At 37.5% G+C, this 24,959-nt stretch overlaps 1 long non-coding RNA gene across 5 annotated transcripts in view; it reads left to right on the plus strand.

Annotated features, from left to right (window-relative positions):
* Window positions 1-563: 563 nt before the first annotated feature.
* The window catches only part of LOC110258474 (uncharacterized), a 93,249-nt gene continuing 68,853 nt past the window's right edge, over window positions 564-24,959 (plus strand). For all 5 annotated transcript variants that reach the window (XR_014840478.1, XR_014840479.1, XR_014840475.1 and 2 more), the window contains exon 1: window positions 564-695. This is a non-coding gene — a long non-coding RNA (uncharacterized LOC110258474). The remainder of the gene's footprint in view (window positions 696-24,959) is intronic.

The raw sequence follows: 24,959 nt of genomic DNA on the forward strand, positions 1-24,959 counted from the left end.
AGAAAATCATGGACTTGGAGAATAGACATGTGGCCACCAAGGGGGAGAGGTAGGGGGTGGAAGGTGTCCGGAGCTTGGGGTTATTGGATACAACTTGGAATGGGCTTACAATGAGATCCTGCTGAGTAGCATTGAGAACTATGTCTAGATACTGATATTGCAACAGAACAAAGAGTGGAAAAAATGTATACATGCATACATTAATTAAAAAAATAATAAGTTTCTGGAATATAAAAAAATATGATAACTACTGAATTATACACAATATAAACAGCACGGTCCCCATGCTGTACAGCGGGAAAAAAATAAACGAATTGAATTAGAAGAATTATTGAAAAACAAACAAAAAAACCCACTGTCGTGAATCTTACCTGAAGTCCTCTATTCCCCGAAAAAGGTATTTTTTCTTCATTTTCCTCTGGGCAGGGAGAGTCTCCATAACAGTTCTCACGATGTGGAGGACCCCAAGACAGCAGCCCAAGGAGGACAGGCACTCTCGCAAGACAGCCGAATCCGGGTCTTCAGCTCCTCCGTGGTGCTGCAGGGGCTCCTGGGAGTCCGCCATCTTGCGGACAGTTAAGGACAGTTAACGGCCAGGTAGCTGCTCTCTCCCAGAGCTGAAGGCGTCCCTGGGAGCTGAGCGATGTTGGGCAGGATGTTGGGCAGGAGAATCCGGTATGGGAAGCTCAAAGAAGGTAAGCATGGTGTCAGAGAGCCCCTTGCAGAAGACCACCTACTGCTTGGGGTGCTCGGCAGCCGCCCTGTGGCGGCAGCCTCGGTGCCCGTCCCTCAGTGTGGTCCTTGGAGCCGATGGTGGTGGGAGAAACCTGTGGTGGGAAGGATGTTTGTGACCAGGCTAGGCCAGGGGCCAAGTGGCTGCTGGGCTCACACACAACTTGCCGCCACTTCTAATTTTTCAGTTTCCAGGTGGCTGATTATGGGATTTGTCAGCCTTTGAAATTGTGAATTGACTTCCATTTTAAAAATCCCTTACCTATATCTATATTTTTATCCATATATGTATCTATATCTGGAACTTACTGGTTCAGTTTATATTGTGTATAATATACATATAATGTATATGTAGTACATATTATATGTAATGTACATATAATATAATATAGTTATCATAGACTTTTTTATATTCCAGAAACTTTTTATTTTATTTTTTAATTAATAAAATTTAATATATAAAAAGTCATTTTAAACATTTCCCCCCATCTTCCCATATGGATAATTGCAATAATTAGAAAGAAATTGGGGGAGATTGTAACATTATTGCACCTGGAATCTTAGTGAAAAAGTTCCCCTTTCCACCAGTCTTGACCTAAAACCAAGGTGGCTTTTTTTTTTGGTATAGTGTTCATAGCAATCTAATTTCACAGGATTTCCACCCCACAGCCCAAGCACATCCTCCCACCCCCACACTGTCTCCTCCAGAGACCATAAGTTTTTCAGTGTGTGTGAGTCAGTATCTGTTCTGCAAAGAAGTTCCATCTGTCCTTTCTTCAGATTCCACATGTCTGTGAAAGCATTTGATGTTGGTGTCTCATTGTATGGCTGACTTCACTTAGCATGATAATTTCTAGGTCCATCCATGTTGCTAAAAATGCGGGTATTTCATTCTTTTTAATGGCTGAGAAATATTCCATTGTGTATATGGACCACATCTTCTGGCTCCACTCCTCTGTCGATGGACATTTAGGTTGTTTCCATGTTTTGGCTATTGTAAAGAGTGCTGCAATGAACATTGGAGAACATGTTTCTTTGCGAGTTAGGTTTTCTATGGATAGATGCCCAGGAGTGTGATGGTTGGATCAAATGGTAGTTTTATGTTTAGTTTTCTGAGGAATCTCCATACTGCTTTCCACAGTTGTTGCACCAGTGTACAGTCCCACCACCAGTGTCATAGGGTTCCTTTTTCTCCACAGCCTCTCCAGCACTTATTGTGTGTAGACTTTTTGATGCTGGCCTTTGTGGCAGGTGTAAGGAAGTACCTCTTCGTGGTTTTGATTTTCATTTGTCTAAGCATGAGTGATGTTGAACATTTTTCCATGTGTTTTTTGTCCATCTGTATGTCTTTGGAGAACTGTGTGTTTAGATCTTCTGCCCATTTTTGGATGGGGTTGTTTGTTTTTTTGGTGTGGAGCTGTGGAAGGTGTTTATAACTTTTTGGAGATGAGTCCCTTGTCAGTGGATTCACTTGCAAAGATGTTCTCCCATTGTGTGGGTTGTCTTTTCATTTTCTTTAGGCTTTCCATTGCTGTGCAGAAACTTTTCAGTTTGATTAGGTCCCATTTGTTTATTTTTGTGTTTCTTGTCAATACTCTAAGAGGTGGATCTGGGAAGATGTTGCTGTCGTTTATGTCAAGGTGTGTTTGGCCTATGTTTTCCTCTAGGAGTTTTATAGTGTCTGGTCTTATATCTAGGTCTTTAACCCATTTGGAGTTTACTTTTGTGTATGGTGTTAGGGAGTGTTCTCATTTCACTCTTTTCCATGTGGCTGTCCAGTTTTCCCAGCATCACTTATGGAACAAGCTTTCCTTTCTCCATTGTATATTCTTGCCTCCTTTGTCATAGATGAGTTGGCTGTAGGTGCGTGGGTTGAATTCCGGGCTTTCTATCCTGTTCCACTGATGTCTATTTCCATCTTTGTGCTGGTACCATATGGTTTTGATGATTGTTGCTTTGTAGTATAGTCTGAAGTCCGGGAGCTTGATTCCTCCAGCTCCATTTTTCTTTGTCAGGACATCTTTGGCTAGTCTGGGTCTCTTGTGCTTCCAAACAATCTTTGGATTGGAAGAGTTAATATTATCAAAATGACTATACTACCTAAGGCAATATACCGATTCATTGTGACCCCTATCAAATTACCAATGACATTTTTCACAGAACTCAAACAAAATAGTTTAAAGTTTGTTTAGTGCTTTAAATATGACATTTCTTTGTCTTATGGGTTCAATTTCTGATGCAAAGTAAGAAATGGTCTGTCTCATACCTTTGTAAGTAAAGGGTTGTTCTGGATGTTGTTTATTTAAAAAAAAAAAAAAGCTTATTTTTATTTTTCAGAAGGTTGACATTTATGGGCACCTAATTTTTGTTTTTGTTTTTTGTCTTTTTTTGCCATTTCTTGGGTCACTCCCACGGCATATGGTGATTCCCAGGCTAGGTGTCCAATTGGAGCTGTAGCCACTGGCCTATGCCAGAGCCACAGCATTGTGGGATCCGAGCCACATCTGCAACCCACACCACAGCTCATGGCAATGCCAGATCCTTAACCCACTGAGCAAGGCCAGGGATCTAACCTGCAACTTCATGGTTCCTAGGCGCATTCATTAACCATGGAGCCATGACGGGCACTCCCCCAATGTTTTTTTTTTTTTTTTTTATTTTATTTCTTTTTGAGGTTTGTTTTTCTTTTTGAAATTTGAATTTACTTCAGACTATATGGGAAAATTTTGCCTGTCTTTGTACAATTGCTTGATTCCCTATTCCTTTTGAAAATCTCCTCCTCCTCCTCTCATTCATTTTGGGAGACTAATTATATATATATATATATATATATATTTAAAACTTTGTTTTTCACGTATAAACTTTACAGTCATTTCAGATTTACAGCAAAATTGAGTGGAAAGTGTATGGGATTGGCATACACCTCTAATTTTGTCTTCTTGCTGTTGTTTTAACTACTGTTTTTATATCTTAAATAACAGTCCCTTATCAGATATATGCTTTGCAGATTTTTGCCCAGCCTATAGCTTGTGTTCTCATTATCTTAATATCATCTTTGATAGAGAAGATTTTTATTTTAATGAAGTCCAAATTAGCAACGGTTTCCTTCATGAATCATGAGTTTTTGAGTTGTATCTAAAAAGTCATTGCCATCCCCAAGGTTGTCCATGTTTTCTCCTGTGTCATCTTCTTTGAGTTGTTTCATTTTTGATGTTACATTTAGGCCTGTTACCCACTTTTGAGTTAATTTTGGTGAAGGGTGTAATGTCCAGATGTAGATCCATTCTTTTGCATGCAGCTGTTCTGTTCTTCTAGTATCATTTGTTGAAAAGATTATCTTTGCTTTATTTTAATGAATTCACCAAAAGTCATTTTATTGCATGCACTTATTGATTTGTGGCATTTATTACTTCATTTTGTATTGCATTTGCTACAGATCATTTGGCCATCCTTAAATGGGTTTATATTTAGATTTGTAGTTCCATTCCATTGTTCTCTTGTATATTCTTTCAAAATTACAATTAAAAAATAAGACAAATCCATTTAACTAATATAAAAATAATCTATTTTTCAAAAATGTAATGACGCTTACCTGAAAATTTTTGTTGGCAAATTGCTTTTCAATAGTACTTATTTCAAAATTATGTAATTGTCTTTATTTAAACATGGATTCATTTTTTTCTCTTTTTTTCTGTTTGGTTTGGAAATGTACAACTTCCTAGAAAGTACTGAATCTATTTTTATTATTTACGGGCACAAAAGTTAAGTGTGAATAGTTCTATGATTTTTAAATGTCTCTATATTTGTGGTCATGCCTAACTCATTTTACATGTCATATAATTATTTATAAGTGTTCTCTTTTTGCTTTAACTGTTGTAATTCTTTTTATATTTCTTGATTGACTTCAAATGTTTTTGATTGGTAATGTGGTAATCTCTTTTTCATACTTATTATTTATTTCTGTTACTTTGTTTAATTCATTTCTTTGTTTTTACATCTTAGTGATTATCATGGTTTCATCTGTATTGCAGATTTTAAAAAACTTTGCACAAATCATTGTTCATTGTTGTTCTTGGTGCTTTTTTCCTTGAGTTATACATGGTTGATATATATGTGATCCCTGATTTCTTTTCATTTTCATTTACTTTATTTTGAACACTATGTTTAACAAATTCCTGTGATTTTTAAATTATAATCTTACTATGAGTAAGATAGATTTGAACTTATTTCTAACTGTACTTATGTTTACAGCACATCGATTCTGTCTCTATGCTTTCCTTTTATATCATATCTTAAAATGTTGTTTCAACTTTAGTTATATTTTCTGTATGTCCACTTTTAAAGTATAGTTGACTTACAGTGTGCCAACTTCTGCTGTAGAGCAAAGTGCCCCAGTCATATACATATATACATTTCTTTTTTTTTTGTCTTTTTTTTTTTCCATTTCTAGGGGTGCTCCTGCAGCGTTTGGAGGTTCCCAGGCTAGGGGTCAAATAGGAGCTGTAGCCAGCATCCTGTGCCACAGCCATTGCAACATGGGATCTGAGCCGTGTCTGCAATGTACACCACAGCTCATGGCAATGCCGGATCGTTAACCCACTGAGCAAGGCCAGGGATCAAACCTGCAACTTCATGGTTCCTAGTCGGATTTGTTAAGCACTGAGCCACAATGGGAACTCCACATACATACATTTCTTGTATTATCTCCTTCATGGTCTATCAGAAGAGACTAGATATAGATCCCTGGGTTGTACAGTAGGACCTCATTGCTTATCCATCTGAAATGTAATAGCTTGTATCTACTCATCCCAAACTCCCAATCCATCCTCTCCCTTCCCTCTTGGCAACCACAAGCCTGTTCTCTATGTCTGTGAGTCCATTTCAGTTTTGTAGATAGGTTCATTTGGGACATATTTTACATTCTGCATGGAAGTGATATCATATGGTATTTGTCCTTCTCTTTCTGACTTAATTGACTCAGTATGATAATCTCAGGTCCATCCATGTTGCTGAAAATGGCTTTATTCATTCCTTTTATAGCTGTGTAGTATTCCATTGTATATATGTACCACTACTTCTGAATCCATTCATGTATTGATGGACATTTAGGTTGTTTCCATGTCCTGGCTATTGGGAATAGTGATGCTAGGAACATAAGGGGTGCAGACATATTTTTTGAATTGTGGTTTTATCCAAATAAATGCCCTGGAGTGGAATTGCTGGATCATATGGTAGTTCTATATTCAGTTTTTTGAGGAGCTTCCATAATGTTCTCCATGGTGGATGTACCAACTTACATCACCACCAGCAGTATAGGAGGGTTCCTTTTTCTCCACACCTTTCCAGGTTTTGGTATGTGTAGAATTCTTAATGATGGCAATTCTGATCAGTGTGAGATGATACCTCATTGTAGTTTGGATTTGTATTTCTCTAGTAACTAGTGATGCTGAGAATTTTTCATGGGCCTACTGGCCATCTGTATGTCTTCTTTGGACAAATGTCTCTTTAGGTGTTCTGCCCATTTTTTTGATTGAGTTTTTTTGGTTGTTGTTGAGTTGTATAGGTTGTTTGTATAATTGGAGTTGAAGTCCTTGTTGGTTGTATCATTTGCAACTATTTTCTCCCATTCTTTGGGCTATCTTTTTTTAATTGTTGAATGGTTTCCATTGCTATGTCAAAGCTTAATTGGTTAGGTTCCATTTGTTTACAGGTCCATTTTTAAAGTATTTTGTTTTCTCCATCCTTACGGCATAATAATAATGCCAGGTGTTTTATTGCACATAGTACTTACTTATAAATATTCAGATGTATTTATTAAGCCTATATTTTGTCATTCTTTCATTCTTCAGACTGAATTAGCAACTCTAAGATCTCAGCTAATTTAAGATGTGTAAGCAAATTATTTTATGTCAAACCTTCCAATTCTTCTTTCCCCAAGTACTGACGAATCATTGAAAATATAACGAAGAGTGACAGATTGAGATTATTTGTATTACCTTAACTAGTGTCTTCAGATAGTATTTTTAAAATTTCTGCATGTGTCATATAAAACTGATTTTACAATACTTATTTAGAAGAGATCCTTTCCACTGCAGTATGGTTGGCATTTGTGGCTAAATTAGTCTTTATTGTGGGAAGCTGTCCTGAGCATTGTAGGATGTTTAGCAAACTCTGCCTAGTTGTAACAGTCGAAAATGTCTGAAGACTTTGCCAAATGTCCTCTGAGGATAATGTCATCCCTGTTGAAAAACACAAATTGGGTCAATCTTTATTTTAGTTAATTGTAGCTCTTCAGAAGTTTGTGTTTATCATTTCTGTTTTCTAAAATCCACGTTTTAAGTCATTCCAATATTTTCGAGGTGGCTTACTGGGTATTTGCCCTGCTCTTTGTTTATCTAACACTTTTTGTAATATTTATTCATGAAAGATTTATCTGGAATTGCAATTAAGGATTTTTTTTTTCCTTTCAAAGTCTATAAATATCATGCCCCTTCATTCATACATAAGAAAGTATGTCTGCTTGGTATATGTTTGTAAGTAAACCTTTTCGAACTTTGTTCCTTTTTTTTTTTTTTTTTTTTTTTGGTCCTGACCATTGCGGAATTGTTATGTGAATACATGTCAGCTGTATGCTGAGTCTGTATTCATTGATTGATATTTTTATTGTTTTTATTGCAGTATAGTTGATTTACAATTTAAAATTTTTTTTCAAATGCACAGCATAGCAATATAGTAATTTTACAGATTATGCAGTAATAAAATTTATTATAAAATATTGGCTATATATCCTGTGATATACAATATATCATTGAAGCTTATTTTATATACCTAATAGTATGTAACTTTTAATGTCTTACCTCTGTGTTGCTATCCCCCCCTTGTTTTTTTTTTTTTTTTTTTTTTTGAAGGGCTGCACCCACTGCATATGGAAATACCCAGGTTAGGGGTTGAATCAGAGCTACAGCCACTGGCCTATGCCACAGCCACCACGATGCAGGATCTGAGCCATGTCTGCAGCCTACACCAAAGCTTGCGGCAGTACCAGATCCCAGACCCACTGAGCAAGGCCAGGGATCCAACCTGAATCTTCATAGATACTAGTTGGATTTGTTTTTGCTGCTTCGCAGTGGGAACTCTGCCACTCCCCACTTCTCTCTCCCCTTTGGTAACCACTAGTTTGTTCTCTGTAACTGTGATTCTGTTTTGTTATTGTTGTTTGTTTGTTTGTTTGCCATCACTATATTCCACATGTAAGTGATAACTTACAGTATATTTCTTTCTCTGTCTGAGTACTTCACAAAGTATGATACCCTTCAGGTCCATCCATGTCATTTCTGATGGCAACATTCATTCTTTTTCATGGCTGATTATTATTCCATTGTGTGTGTGCACCACTTCTTCTTTATCCATTTACCTGTTGATGGATGCTTAGATTGATGCCATATCTTGGCTGTTGTAAATCATGCTACTCTAACCATTGCTATATATATATCTATATCTTTATCTATATCCATGTATCTCTCTATCTATATCTTTTTAATTTGTTTGTATTTTCTTTGAAATATACCAGGGAGTGGAATTTTGGGGTCATGTGATAGCTCCATTTTTACTTTCAAGGTAATTTCATCCTGTTTTCCACAGTGATGTACCAATTTGCAATCCCCCCAACAGTGTATGAGGGTTCCCTTTTCTCCACATCCCCACCAACACTCGTTACTTATGTCTTTAATGATAGCCATTCTGACAGGTGTGAGGTTATAACTCCTTGCACTTTTTATTTACATATCTTTGATGATTAGTGATGTTGAACCTCTTTTCATGTGTCTTTTAACCATGCATAAGTCTTGTTTGGAAAAATGACCCTTCTGGTGTCTGTTCATTTTTTTTTCTTCTTTTGTGGACAGCATATGGAAATTCCCAGGCAAGGAATCAAGTCTGAGCCACACTTGTGGCAATGCCAGATCCTTAACCCACTGTACTAGGCTGGGGATTGACCCTACACCTCTTCAGCAAACTGAGCCACTGCTGTTGGATCCTTAACCATGTCACAGAGGGAACTCCCTGTCCATTTTTTATCATATTGAGTTGAATGAGCTATATATGTGTTTTGGATATTAACCCCTTATTGACCATGACATTATAAATATTTCCTTCTACTCAGTAGATTGTCTTTTCCTCGTGTTTATAGTTTCCTTTACTGTGGAAAAGTTTTTCAAGTTTAATTAGGTCTCATTTGTTTATGTTTGCCTTTGGGTCCTTTACCTTAGGTGGCAGATTCAAAAGTAAATGTTGCTACAATTTCTGTCAAAGGGCTGCTGTTAGGCATGTTTTTGTAGTATCTGTATTATTTATGTTTATAGGAGTAGAGTCGATTTACAAGGTTGTGTTAGTTTCTGATATATAGCAAGGTGATTCAGTTATACATATATACATATTCTTTTTCATATTATTTTTTACTGTGGTTTACTACAGGATATTGAATAGAGTCCATTGTGCTATACAGTAGGATCATGTTGTTTATCTTCTTATATGTAGTAGTTTATATCTGCTAATCTCAAACTCCTAATTTACCTCCCATCTCCTTTCAACTTTGGTGATCATACATTTGTTTTCTATGCCCGTGAGCCAGTTTCTGTGTTGTAAATAAGTTCTTTTGTATTATATTTTTGATTCCACATGCAAGTGATATCATATAATACTTGTATTTCTCTTTCTGACTTACTTCACTTAGTATGATAAACTCTAGGTCAATCCATGTTGCTGCAAAGAGCATTGTTTCTTTTTTATGGCTGAGTAGTATTCCATTATATATATATATATATATATATATATATATATATATATATATATATATATATATCTCACACCTTCTTTATCCATTCACCTGTGGATAAACATTTAGTTTGTGTGCATGTATTGACTATTGTATACACTGCTTCTGTGAACTTTGGGGTGTGTGCCTCTTTTTGAGTTATTTTTATCCAGATATATGCCCAGGAGAAGGTTTCTGGATGATACGGCACCTCTATGTTTTAGTTTTATAAGACAATTCTAAATTATCTTCCATAAGGTCTGCACTGATTTACATTCCACTAACTGTTTAAGAGTGTTCTGTTTTCTCTACACTGTTTTCAGTATTTGTTATTAGTAAACATTTTAATTATGGCCATTCTGACTGGCATGATGTGGTGTCCCATTGTAGAACTATCAGAACTGATAAACAAATTTAACAAGGTATCAGGATGCAAGACTAATGTACAGAAATGTGTTGTCTACACAAGCAATGAAATGTCATCAAAGGAAAGCTTAAAAATATCTTTTAAAATCATATAAAAAATAAAATATTTAGGAATAAACCTGACCTTGGAACTGAAAGATTTGTATGCTAGAAAAATAAAGAATTGATAAAGAAAATTGAATATGATGCAAAGAAATGAAAAATATCCCATGTTCTTGCATTTGAAGAATTGATATTGTTAAATTGACCATACCACTCAAAGCAAACTGCAGATTTAATGTGATCGCTGTAAGATTGCTATGACATTTTCCAGGTAAGTAGAACAAATTATCATGAAATTTATATGGAGCCATAAAAGAACCAGAATTGCTAAAGCAATGCTGAAGTAAAAGAATGAAGCAGGAGGCATAACCCTCCCAGTCTTCTGGCAATGCTATAAAGCTACAGTAATCAAAACAGCATGGTATTGGCACAAAAGCAGACATGTAGATCACTGGAAAGAAATAGCTCAGAAGTATACCCACACACTTATGGTCAATTGATTTTAGACAAAAGAGGCAAGAATGTACAATGGAGAATAGACTCTCTTCAGCAAGTGGTATTGGGAAAGCTGAATGGACCCATGTACATCATGAAGATAGAATACTCCCTCACACATAAACAAAAATAAACTCAAAATGGCTTAAATACTTAATTATAAGATACGACACCATAAAACTTGAAGAGAACAAAGGCAAAAATCTTCCCTGACATACATTGTACTGATGTTTCCCTAAAGTCAGTCTCCCAAGGCAATACAAATAAAAGCAAAAATAAACAAATGAGACCTAACCAAACATAAGATTTTGGACAGGAAAGGGAACCATCAATAAATGGAAAAGACAGTCTATGAACTGGGAGAAAATATTTGCAAACAAGGAGATGAACAAGGGTGTAAGTTCCAACATATAAAAATAGTACACAGAGCTCAATAACAACAACAAAGCAAACCCAATCAAAAATGTGCAGAAAACCTAAATAAACATTTCTAAACAAAAGACCAGCAGATGGCCATGAAAAGATGTTCACAAGTCACTATTAGAAAAATGTAGAATGTCTCTGTTTTAAGATTATACTGATGGCATTGGATTATCAAATTTGAGAGAGAATTCTGAATTTTGTGGTAGTTGAAATCATGAAAGGATGAAGGGTGAATTGCCAAGTGACAAGGATATAAGAGTAGAATATTTGTAGAAATGTCTAAATTTAGGGAAATGCATGTAAGAAGTGCTGTCAGCAGAGGGAATGTAAAGGGAGAATTATAAACGTGGGAGAAAAACTGAATATATACACTGTTTGGAAATATAGATGAGAATTAGAGAGTGAGGTGAGGGGAGAGGTGTTGTCAAGTGAAAAGCATGCAAATTTTAAAAAGTTGAGTATGAACTTTGTGTCATCACAGATGATCAATGAAAGTGAAATTTCAGTAACATGGCGGTTGTTGACTGTAGATTAAGTGTTGTGTAATGCCCTAAAATTAATTAAAACTATGATGTAGATGATATTATACTCATGTTTCCTCTTTGATAAAAATTTAAGGCATTCCCTTGTGACACAGAAGGTTAAGGATGAAGTGTTTTCACTGTAATGGCTCAGGTTGCTACTGTGGCATGGGTTCGATCTCTGGCCTGGGGACTTTCACATGCTGGAGGTGTGGCCAAAAAATTTAAATAACTATTAGCTTTGTGTTTGAGAACATTTCAGACAGTTTTCAAATATTGCAATATAAAACATTTTCGTGCTCATGGGAGACAATGAATCAGCATCCGTGTGAGCTACGCACAATAGAGAACATATATGGGTGTCTTTGTTTTTATGTTTATATGCATCAGCATATGAAAGTTCCCAGGCCAGGGTCGATTTGGAGCTTCAGCTGAGGCCTATGACACAGCCACAGCCACGTGGGATTCCTGCTGTATTTGCACCACAGCTTGTGGTGATACTGGATCCTTAACCCATTGAGTGAGGCCAGGGTATTGGGCCCTCATCCTCACAGGCACTATGTGTCGAGTTCTCAACCTGCTGAGCCACAGAGGAACTTCAAACAACAATGTTTTTAAGGAGTCATATGCTTGTGGCAGTGTGACGTTGGCTGAGAGATTGGTAATGCCTCCTTTTTATTTTTAAACAGAAGTAGCCATTATATATGAAGAAAAATCTTGCATGAATGACGAAGAGCAAGTCAACAGACAATCAAAATAAATTTGAAGGAAGCAGGAAGGACTAACAGGGAGATGAGCACTGGGGGTAGAACAGTGGGATTTTAATCTTGTCAGACCTCAGGTCAAGTCTGAGAAATATGTGAGAGGAAGGTGATGCTATGAAAAGGAACAATCAGAACATGAGAGGATAGCTTTGTAATTAAAATACTATAAAAATAATATTTAACCAGAAGTTTTGGAAATTAATCTTGTGCCTCATCTTCCAGAACATAAAACTATTTAGAATATGGAAAATTTCAGAAAAATTGGATCTTCAACTTAGGTAATCAGTCCATTAGTATAAGTAGCAGATAGCTAGAGATATAGAGGAATTAATTTACAGGTATACCTTGGAGACTAGGTGGGTTTGGCTCCAGACCACTACAGTAGGTGAATATTGCAATAAAGCAAGGCACAGGAATTTTTGATTTCCCAATGTATATGAAAATTGTGTTGATACCACTGCATTCTATTAAATATGCAATGGTATTATGTCTGGAAAATGTGCATACCTTTATGAAAAGTAATTTGTTGATAGAAAATGCTAAACATCATGTAACCCTTCAGAGAGTTGTCATTTTTTTGCAACAGCCACATCAAAGATCCCTGTTAATGTAAATATAATAAGGAGGATTTTGACATAGTTTGAGCATTCCTTAAATGTGACACAGAGACATAAATAGAGAAATGCTCTTGAACAGATGGTGCCAGTAGACTTGCTCAGTGTGGGGTTGTCACAGACCCTGTGGCCATGGCGGTAGACCAGTACTGGCCAGGCTGGCCAAGGGGATCGATCACTACATATAGTAAATAGTCATAATATCAAGTTTTAGTTTTCCTAACAGAAATGCGAGAAGTAAGAAAAAAGAAAGTGCTTTAACAGGCTGAGAGAAAGTTATCTTAAATATAATACTCTGTATTCTCTGAACATGCATGTAAGTGTCAGGGAAAAATTTTGCAGGAAAGGGATGATAACATAGAGGATCATTATTAAGGATTGTTTTTATCAAATGGAATCTATGTGGCAGTGAGTACCAAATGAATTCAGAATGGAGAAATAGAGGATGATCAATACATTTTTAAAAAATTTTCTAGAAGTTCAAGTATATGACAGAAAGAGATCCACTGTTATATGAATGGGGAAGGGCATAGATAAAGAAAAAATTGTGGGTGTTATTTTTATTAAACAAGACATTGAACATGCTTTTTATCCAAAAGGATGAGAGTCAGAACAGGCAAAATAATACTAATAATAGTGATTGAGATGAACTAACAAATGAAGGAATGATAGCGGAAAATCCATGAAGAAAACATGAATATGATACCAAAAATATATGGAAAGAAATTAGCATTGGACAGGATATGTGGTATTTCATCTCTTTCACCTCAGCAGCAAAAACTGAAGCACAAAAATCCAAAGTCTGTTGAAGACTTTGAAAGTGAATGTAAAACTTGTGTTGATTCTTTCCTAATGGATTCATAATATAAAAGCATATGAATTCAACTGCTTAGAAAGATGTGCGTGCATGGGGAGAAATGATAGGGATTCTTAGCCTGAAGGATTCCCTTTTAGGATTTCTTTTAAGAAAATCTACAATCAACAAATGATCTCATTTTTTATAGGTACAAAAATGTTTATTTTCACTTAATTTTTGAAAAACATCAGTAATCTTATTTGATTCTTGGTTGTGTAGGTTAAGGTTTTTCATCAAATTTAGGAAGTTTTCTGCTATTATTTCCTCAAACATTTTTTTCTGTCCTTTTCTATTTTTTTCTTCCTGCTAGTTATTCCCATCATCTATCAATTATGCATTTATTTCTCTGGGGGTCTTTTTGTTCTTCTTCTTGCTTTACTTCTGTGTTCTTCAGGTTGTATAATCTGTATTAATCTATCTCAAATTTATTTATGTATTTATTTTCTTCTGCCAGCTCAGATTTACATGTGAGCCCTTTCCACGAATTTTTCATTTCAGCTATTAGATTTTTCAACTCTGCAGTTTCCATTTTTTCAATAATTTTATTTCCTTACTGATATTCTCTTTTTGATGAGTTATCTCCATCATACTTTCCTTTAGATATTGAAATATGATTAACTGATTTACCTTATTTGAACATATTTGTAATCATGGCTTTAAAAATTTTGTTAATTTCCACATCAAGTTCCTGCAAAAGCTTTATTCTTTCTTTCTCTTACATCTGTATGGGCCATACTTTTCTGTTTCTTTGCCTATCTCAAAACTTTTTTGGTTAAACACTCAAATAACATGCTGAGTATTAGCAGTCGGGAATCCAATCCACCCTAATTTGTAGACTTGATGTTGCTCTGTTTTTTTCTACTTTAGTGACTTTTGTGTAGTGATTCTGCAAAGTCTATTTCCCCTGCTTTGTGCTTCCTTTGATGTCTCTGCTCAGTTTTTCCTTCACCTTTGTTTTTATTTTTAAACCTGGATTCCTTTGGGTTATTACTGGGTTAGCACAGCTTAGTGATCAGCCACTTATTGGTCAGTGGCTGAGTTTAAGCCCCCTGTGCTCATAAGATCTGCAGCCTTTACCATTGGGTCTTGTGTGGCCTGTGAACTGATTCCAACCTTGAGGAAATTTTATAGTTGTCACACTTTCTGCACCATGGGCTGCAAGCTCAGAAGTATCCTTTCAAGTCACTCTTGAAAAAGTGCAGCCTTAGACATGCAAACAGTCTTCCAGGTACTAGGATGAGTGTGATTTTAACAGGGTTTCCTTGACTTTTTCCTTCATCTCCCTTTTAAACTTCTGACTCTCTGTATGTCATGGAAACAGAGATGCTAGATGACTCTGAATGTTAGTCCCCCAAAAGGGAAATTGTGGGACTGGGGAGAATGAACACCACTAATTCACTTTTACTGCCCACCCAGAAGGGAGTCTTCACAGCATGGGGTTAAGGGAGATGGGAGCTGGTGTCCATCACCCAAGCTGAGTCCATCCTCACCACCTGTCACTATACAGCCCTGGGAGGGGTAGACTCCACCAGTCCTTGGTTTTACTTGTGCCAACCAGAATAGACCTCTACAATAGGATCCTGGGGAGATAGATGCTGCCCCTGGGGAAATGCCACAGCCTCCCACTGTTCTTACCAAGTGTCTGTAGGTTTTGTTAAGTAAAATGCTTTGCGTCTGTTTTATGCCTTTTGGCCAAATTCCAGAGCTTTAAAGTGATAGTTTTAGATAACTGTGACCATGTTCATTGATATTTCTTTGGGGGCAGGATTCACTCAGAAAACTCATCAAATGGTAATTGCAGAAATCCTATCTTCCCTAACAGGGAATGTGAGGAATGAGAAGGAAATATAGACTAGGGTCAAAGAGGGTAAGAAGAGACAGAAATTACAGGGGACAAGTGAGTGGACAATGACCAAGTCACAAGGAAGAGCTTGAATTTGTAGACTAAATTTTGGTGGAATGATTTCAGAGATGATAGATTTGTTTTCTAGGAGTGATCAGTATTCCCTGTGAAAGGATGTTTCTGTAGTATAGACAGATTAATATTTAAATAGAAAGAACATACATCTATCAGAAAAAAACTTACAGAAAAGAAAATCAATCATGGTGGAGATCCCTTCATGGCTCAGTGGTTAACTAACATGACCAGTATCCATGAGGATGCAGGTTTGATCCCTGGCCTCACTCAGTGGGTTAAGGATCTGGTGTTGCCCTGAGCTGTGGCATAGGTTGAAGACACGGCTCAGGTCCCATGTTGCTGTGTCTGTGGTGTAGGCCAGAAGCTGTAGCTCTGACTTGACACCTAGCCTGGGAACTTCCATATGCTGTGGGTGCAGCCCTAAAAAACAAGAAGGAAAAAGAAAAAAATTGATTGTGGCTCTAAATGTAAACAAATTCGGGAGCCAAGCTAATAACGTTTATAAGAAAGAACATAAATAAGGACATCAAAAGACCTAGACGAAATGTATTTGTGAAAGTATTTGTGATCTCAGAAACCTCAGTGTAATTATTTTAGAGGAATCCCAGTTTGTCAGCCAGAGGTATCCCAGAAGTATAATGGCTTTCAGTTCATGAGAAACCTCATGTGATGTCCTTCAGAGTAGCAACTACTGCTGTAATTTAAAACATGTCATTGTTCATAAAATCACCAAGCAATTATGCAGCTCATTTTGTTGAAATGTTTTTCCATAGATATTAAGCCATCAGGGGCCACCATTTATTTCCATACACAGCTCCACCATTTCCTTAGCTCAACATCATTTCTTCCTGCTCTCAGATCTTACTCTGTAACACTAAATCAGGCAATTTGACAGAATGGCTTACACTGTGCTGTCATTTGTCAATTTTGCCTGTCCATCACTCCCTTTGGAGGCTTCCTCTCCATTTCCTTGCAGAGAAGAGCCCAGAAACATTGTTTACCAGGTCCTCCTTCATTCTATAGTTCCAGACTAGAGTTTGCCACTGAGAATAATTTACAGAATATTTGAAATTTAGGAAGAGGAAAAGCTGTTTTTTGGAAAGGTCACGGAACTGAAACAGGGATTTCTGAGTCTTCTTTGGAAGCGCTTTTTTTCTGACACCTGTTAAGGTAGGAGTGGGATTTTCCCAACAAATTTTGGGGCACTAATTGAGTGTGTCACAGTGAAGTCATCAATGAATATTTCCTTCCTTAATCTTCACTTGCCTAGCTTGTTACACATTTGAATAAATTGAATACTCATTGTATGTTAAGCTTCTTTATTTCCATAATACTTAGAATTGTTCTGTGTTCCTGGCAAGTCCCAGATTGATATAAGAAGTACTTACTGGCAGGGCGGTTGTTTCAAAATATATGCCCCACATTAGCTTAATTATTTCAAGGGGGTAGACATGTTATTTCCACACAGCAAGGGATATGACTGTCAGAAGCTATTAGGGCTGCATACTCAGCAACTACATGGTTTTTCATTAAACAAACAACCAAAGCAACTTTAAAACGATCGTATGTGTTCAAGCTTGATCATGTGGAGTACATAGAAGATCTCAGTAAAACAAAATTATGGCAGGGGCATAGAATCGATTTCCTAAAAGAGGGACATCTTTCCCAATGGAAGGTAGATAGGCAAAGCAACATATAGTCACTAAAACAGCAGTCTTTCTTCTTAAGTGACACAGTTGAAAGTCAAAATTAGTGGTTAAAAGCATGCACTCCATAACCAGATGGACTCAGTTTGATTTTTGTCTTCATGCTGTACTAGTCGTTTTATTAACCTTGGTACATTAGTTTCTTCATCTGCAAAACAGGGTAAATAATGGTACTTACCTAAGTGGGTTGTTGTAAAAAATGGAAAGTATTTACAGGCATACCTCATTTTATTATACTTTGCTTTATTGTGCTTCATGGATATTGCTTTTTTTGGCAAATTGAGGATTGTGGCAGCTCTGAGCCCAGCAAGTCTATGGGTGCCATTTTTATAACAACCTTTGCTCACATGGTGTCTCTGTGTGACATTTTGATAATTCTTGAAATATTTCAAATATTATTATTATTATTATTATTATTATTATTATTACTATATTTGCTATGGTGCTCAGTGATCAGTGCTCTTTGATATTACCATTCAAAAAGATTACCCCTCACTGTAGGCTCAGATAATTGTTAGCATTTTTAGCAATAAAGTATTTTTTAATTTAAGGTACATACATTATTTGGACATAATCCTAAGGCATACTTAATGGAATACAGTATAATGTAAAGATAACTTTTACATGCACTGGAAAGTCAAAATATTGATGTGACTGCTTAATTGCAACATTCACCTTTTTCAGTGCTCTGGAAATGAACTTGCAAGATCACCAAGGTTTGCCTGAATGTATGATGTAATATATGGTAGAGTTCTTTAGGCATAGTAAAAGTTTTAGGCAAAATAAATATTAGGCAAAGAAGTAGGGATTTGGTTAAAATATTTTTCAATCCACAGTCTAAAGTTTTCTTTAACTTACTCATGAGCAATGCAGTTATGAAACTATCATGGTAACTTGTGATGTTCTTGTTCGTTTGTCATGGAATGCTTCATATTTAGCATAGATCTTGTTTTAGATGTTTAAAATAGGTAATATACTTGATTGTTTTATTTAATAATGTTTTGGGTTTTATTTATTTATTTTTTTAATTTTATAATTTTTCCCACTGTACAGCAAGGGGGTCAGGTTATCCTTACATGCATACATTACAATTACATTTTTTTCCCCCACCCTTTCTTCTGTGGCAACATGAGTATCTAGACAAAGTTCTCAATGCTACTCAGCAGGATCTCCTTGTACATCTATTCTAAACTGTGTCTGATAACCCCAAGCTCCCAATCCCTCCCACTCCCTCCCCCTCCCATAAGGCAGCCACAAGTCTCTTCTCCAAGTCCATGATTTTCTTTTCTGAGGAGATGTTCATTTGTGCTGGATATTAGATTCCAGTTATAAGTAATATCATATGATATTTGTCTTTGTCTTTCTGGCTCATTTCACTCAGTATGAGATTCTCTAGTTCCATCCATGTTGCTGCAAATGGCATGATGTCATTCTTTTTTATGGCTGAGTAGTATTCCATTATGTATATATACCACCTCTTCCGAATCCAATCCTCTGTCGATGGACATTTGGGTTGTTTCCATGTCCTGGCTATTGTGACTAGTGCTGCAATGAACATGTGAGTGCATGTGTCTCTTTTAAGTAGAGCTTTGTCTGGATAGATGCCCAAGAGTGGGATTGCAGGGTTATATGGAAATTCTATGTATAGATTTCTAAGGTATCTCCAAACTGTTCTCCATAGTGGCTGCACCAGTTTACATTCCCACCAGCAGTGCAGGAGGGTTCCCTTTTCTCCACAGCCCCTCCAGCATTTGTTCTTTGTGGACTTATTGAGGATGGCCATTCTGACTGGTGGGAGGTGGTATCTCATGGTAGTTTTGATTTGCATTTCTCTTATAATCAGCGATGTTGAGCATTTTTTCATGTGTTTGTTGGCCATCTGTATATCTTCTTTGGAGAAATGTCTATTCAGGTCTTTTGCCCATTTCTCCATTGATTGACTGGCTTTTTTGCTGTTGGGTTGTATAAGTTGTTTATGTATTCTAGAGATTAAGCCCTTGTCGGTTGCATCATTTGAAACTATTTTCTCCCATTCTGAAAGTTGTCTTTTTGTTTTCTTTTGGGTTTCCTTTGCTGTGCAAAAGCTTTTCAGTTTGATGAGGTCCCATGGGTTTATTTTTGCTCTAATTTCTATTGCTTTGGGAGACTGACCTGAGAAAATATTCATGAGGTTGATGTCCGAGAGTGTTTTGCCTATGTTTTCTTCCAGGAGTTGGATGGTGTCCTGTCGTATATTTAAGTCTTTCAGCCATTTGGAGTTTATTTTTGTGCATGGTGTGAGGGTGTGTTCTAGTTTCATTGCTTTGCATGCAGCTGTCCAGGTTTCCCAGCAATGCTTGCTGAATAGACTTTCCTTTTCCCATTTTATGTTCTTGCCTCCCTTGTCAAAAATTAATTGACCAGAGGTGTCAGGATTTATTTCCGGATTCTCTCTTCTGTTCCATTGGTCTGTCTGTCTGTTTTGACCCCAGTACCACACTGTTTTGATGACTGTGGCTTTGTAGTATTTCTTGAAGTCTGGGAGAGTTATGCCTCCTGCTTGGTTTTTGTTTCTCAGGATTGCTTTGGCGATTCTGGGTCTTTTGTTGTTCCATATAAATGTTTGGATTGTTTGTTCTAGTTCTGTGAAAAATGTCCTGGGTCATTTGATAGGGATTGCATTGAATCTGTAGATTGCTTTGGGTAGTATGGCCATTTTCACAATATTGATTTTCCCAATCCAGGAACATGGAATATCTTTCCATTTCTTTCCATCTTCTTTGATTTCTTTGATTAAAGTTTTCTAGTTCTCGGCATATAGGTCCTTTACCTCCTTGGTCAGGTGTATTCCGAGGTATTTGATTTTGTGTGGTGCAATTTTAAAAGGTATTGTGTTTTTGTATTCCTTTTCTAGTATTTCATTGTTGGTATATAGAAATGCAACTGACTTCTGAATGTTAATCTTATATCCTGCCACTTTGCTGAATTTATGAATCAGTTCAAGGATTTTTGGGGTTGAGTCCTTAGGGTTTTCTAGGTATAGTATCATGTCATCTGCCTACAGTGGCAGTTTTATCTCTTCTCTTCCTATATGGATGCCTTTATTTCTTTTCTTTGTCTAATTGCTGTGGCTAGGTCTTCCAAAACTATGTTGAAGAGCAGTGGTGAGAGTGGGCATCCCTGTCTTGTTCCAGATTTGAGTGAGAAGGCTTTCAGTTTTTCCCCATTGAGTATTATATTTGCTGTGGGTTTCTCATAAATGGCTCTGATTATATTCAGGAATGTTCCCTCTATACCCACTTTGGCGAGGGTCTTGATCATGAATGGATGTTGAACTTTGTCAAATGCTTTTTCTGCGTCTATTGAGATGATCATATGATTTTTGACTTTTTTTTTTGTTAACGTGGTGTATGATGCTGATTGATTTGCGTATGTTGAACCATCCTTGTGAACCTGGGATGAACCCAACCTGGTCATGGTGTATAATTTTTTTGCTATGTTGTTGGATTCGGTTGGCTAAGATTTTGTTGAGAATTTTTGCATCTATATTCATCAAAGATATTGGGCGATAGTTTTCTTTTTTGGTGGTATCTCTGTCTGGTTTTGGAATGAGGGTGATGGTGGCCTCATAGAATGTCTTTGGGAGTATTCCTTCTTCTTCAACCTTTTGAAAGAGTTTAAGGAGGATGGGCACCAATTCCTCTTTATATGTTTGATAAAATTCGCCTGTGAAGCCATCTGGTCCTGGACTTTTATTTGTAGGGAGTGATTTTATGACCTCTTCAATTTCATTTCTGGTGACCGGTCTGTTCAGTTGGTCTGTTTCTACTTGATTCAGTTTTGGCAGGCTGTCAGATTCTAGAAAATTGTCCATTTCTTCCAGATTGTCAAACTTGTTGCCATACAGTTGTTCATAGTATTCTCTTATGGTTTGTTGTATTTCTGCTGTATCCCTTGTGATTTCTCCTTTTTCATTTATAATTTTGGTTATTTGGGTTCTTTCTCTCCTCTTTTGAGTGAGTCTGGCCAGGGGTTTGTCAATTTTTTTCACCTTTTCAAAGAACCAGCTCTTGGTTTTATTAATTTTCTCTATGGTTTTTTGAGTCTCTATTTTATTGATTTCTTCTTTGATCTTTATAATTTCCTTCCTTCTGCTGACTTTAGGACTTTTTTGTTCTTCTTTTTCTAATTCGTTTAGGTGGAGGGTTAAGTTGTCAATTTGGGATCTTTCTTCTTTTTTGAGAAAGGCCTGTACTGCTATAAATTTCCCTCTGAGCACTGCTTTCGCAGCATCCCATAGATTTTGAGAGGTTGTGTCTTCATTATCACTTGTTTCAAGGTAGTTTTTAATTTCCTTCTTCATTTCCTCATTGACCCATTGTTTTTTTAGTAGCATGTTGTTTCGTCTCCATGTAGTAGGTTTTTTCTCTTTGCTTTTCCCATGGTTGGTTTCTAATTTCATGGCATTGTGGTCAGAGAAGATACTTGAGATAATTTCTACGCTCCTAAATTTATTGAGATTCGCTTTGTGTCCCAATATGTGGTCGATTCTTGAGAATGTTCCATGAGCATTTGAGAAGAATGTGTATTCTGCTTTTTTTGGCTGTAGTGTCCTGAAGAGATCAATGAAGTCTAACTTTTCTATTGTTTCCTTTAGGATCTCTGTTGCTTTATTGGTTTTCTGTCTAGAGGATCTGTCCATTGATGTGAGGGGGGTATTTAGGTCTCCTACTATGATTGTATTCTCATCAATATCTCCCTTTATGTCTGTTAATATTTGTTGTATGTATCTGGGTGCTCCTGTATTTGGGGCATATATGTTGATGATAGTAACATCCTCTCCTTGGATGGATCCCTTAATCATTAAGTAGTGTCCTTCTTTGTCTTTATGTCTTTTGTTTTAAAGTCTATTTTGTCTGATATGAGCGTTGTGACTCCTGCTTTTCTGTCATGTCTCTTGGCGTGAAATATTTTTCCCCACCCGTTCACTTTCAATCTATATGTATCTTTTGTCCTAAGGTGAGTTTCTTGTAGGCAGCATATTGAAGGTTTTTGCCTTTTTATCCACTCAGCCACTCTGTGTCTTTTGATTGGGGCATTCAGTCCATTGACATTTAAGGTGATAATTGATAGATGATTATTTATTGCCATTTGAACCTCGTGTTCCAGTTGATTCTATGGTTCTCCATTCTTCCTTTTTTTTTTTTTTTTTTTTTTGGTTGGATGGTCTCCTGTTATTATCTGCTTGAGTGTATTTTTTTTTCATTTTTTGCAAATGCAATATTTGGTTTTGGCTTGTGGTTGCCCTGTGTTTTAAGTATGCTAACCCCTTCCCATAATTGTGTGTTTTAGCCTGATGGTCCTGTAAGTTCAAACACTTCATTACTATATTAAATTTAAGAAGAGAAACATACAAACTAACAAACAAAAAGGGTTATTTACTTCCTAACATCCCTTGCCCACATTTTATGGTTTTGATGACTCTTTTTTATTTTTTTCTTTTTAATTTTATTTTTTTTGAAGCATGTTTATGATTAAATCTGTATGCTGGCTTATTTGAGTGACTGCTCTCTGATTGCAGTTTCCTCAGTCCTAGTTCTTCCTCTTCTTCTTCTTTTTTTTTTTTTTCTTGTCTTTTTTCTTCCATTTCCTTCCTTTCTTTTTGGTTTAGAGAATCCCTTTCAATATTTCCTTTAACCTAGGTTTTGTGTTGCTGTATTCTTTAAGTTTTTGTTTGTTGGGAAAAATTTTTATTTCCCCTTCTATTTTAAATGATATTCTTGCTGGATAGAGTATTCTAGGTTGCATATTTTTTCCTTTGAGCACTTTAAATATCTCTTGCCATTCCTTCCTGGCCTGTAGTGTTTCTGTAGAGAAATCAGCTGATATTCTTATGGGGGTTCTCTTGTAGGTAACATTCTGTTTTTCTCTTGCTGCCTTTAGGATCCTCTCTTTATCACTAACTTTTGCCATTTTTATTATGATGTGTCTTGGTGTGGGTCTGTTTGGGTTCAGTTTGTTTGGGGCCCTCTGTGCTTCTTGTATCTTGAACCCAGTATCCTTGAGATTTGGGAAGTTTCCAGCGATAATTTCTTCAAATATATTTTCCATCCCCTTATCTTTTTCTACTCTTTCTGGAATTCCTATTATGCATAGATTGCCCCGCTTTATATTATCCTATAGGTGTCTTATATTGCTTTCCAGTTTTTTGATTCGGTTTTCTGTCTGTTGACCAGATTGAGTGATTTCCATTATTCTATCTTCCATATCACTGATTCGTTCTTCTGCATTATTCATTCTGGTTTTTACTGCCCCTAGTTCAGTTTGCATCTCTGCCAATGAATGTTCTAGTTTTTCTTGGCTCCTCCTTATATGTTCTAGTTCCTTTCTGAGGGTATCTGCATTACTGTTCATATCTTCTCTTAATTCCTTCAGTATTTTCACTATTTCTCTTTTGAATTCCAGGTCTGTCAGACTGCCGAGATCTGTTTCATTGTTGACTGTTTTAGGTGAGTTCTCCTGTTGGTTTGACTGGGGGTGGTTTTTCAGCTTCTTCATCTTGCTTGTTGTTTTCTTTCTCCTGAGGGAGTTGTACTCTCCGTGATCAGGCAGTGTTTGCCTTGTCACTGCCGTGGAATATTTCCTGAGGGCTGACGTTGTTGTTCAATCTTTTTTGAGGCAGTGAGGCATTTCTGGAGTGTTGATGGGGCTAACAGTGTTTCTTTGAAGCAAAGGAGGGCTTCCTGAGGGCAGACAGGACTGGGAGGTCCACACCACGATGGTAGCAGATTTCACTTGGTCATGCAGAGCTTGCTCTGGTGTTTTTAGGCTGTGGGGTTCTTGCAGGGGGTTGGCGGTGTTGGGCAGCTGTTCCTCAGGATTGCAGCACCCCCTGGGGGCTGGAGCAGCTATCTGGGTCACTGAGAACCTAAGAGGCTCTTCCCTAGGACAGCCCAACTCAGAAGGACGGCCTGAGAATGTAGGCGGATCTTTTCACAGTCTGGCCAAGCTTGTTGCAGCTTTTCTGGGCTGCAGGGGCTCTTGCAGGGGGCTGGTGGTGCTGAGCAGCTATACCGCAGGAGTGGGGTACCCCCTGGGGGCTTGGGCGGGTAGCAGGGCTGCTGGAAACCCAAGAGGCTCCTCCCCAGGGCAGCCCGACTCAGAAAGGCCGTCTGAGATCTTTTCCCGACTCGGCCAGACTTGTTGCAGCTTTTCTGGGCTGCAGGGGGTCCTGCCTGGAGCTGGCAGTCCTATGCAGCTGATCCACTAGGTCATCCCCTGGGGGCTTGGGCAAGTAGCAGGGCCGTTGGAAATCCAAGAGACTCCTCCCCGGGGCAGCCCGACTCAGAAAAACCATCTGAGAATTAGGGAGATGTATTCATGGCCTGGGTAGGCTTGTTCTAGCTTTTCTGGGCTGCAGGCCTTTTCTCGGGGGCTGGTGGTGTTTGGTGCTGCTCTGCAGAAGTGTAGCCCCTCCAAAGGGCAAGCAGGCCTGTGCAGGGACAGCCCCTGCGGTGGTAGGCTTCAGGCAATTGTTGAGGCAGCCCCAGGTTCAGCGAGAGCTTAGGGGGTGGTGGGTGTGGGGGGAGGGGATGCACTGGGAAGCACAGCTTTCAGCTAGCTAGCGGGCCTGTAAGCTTGCTGTGGCATGGGGGATATTCTATGGGGACC

The sequence above is a fragment of the Sus scrofa genome, chromosome 3, assembly GCF_054392235.1.
Source record: "Sus scrofa isolate SSC_HxYL_T2T_F1_AM1 chromosome 3, Sscrofa_HxYL_maternal_Yorkshire_Landrace_v2.0, whole genome shotgun sequence".
Classification (NCBI taxonomy): Eukaryota; Metazoa; Chordata; class Mammalia; order Artiodactyla; family Suidae; genus Sus; species Sus scrofa.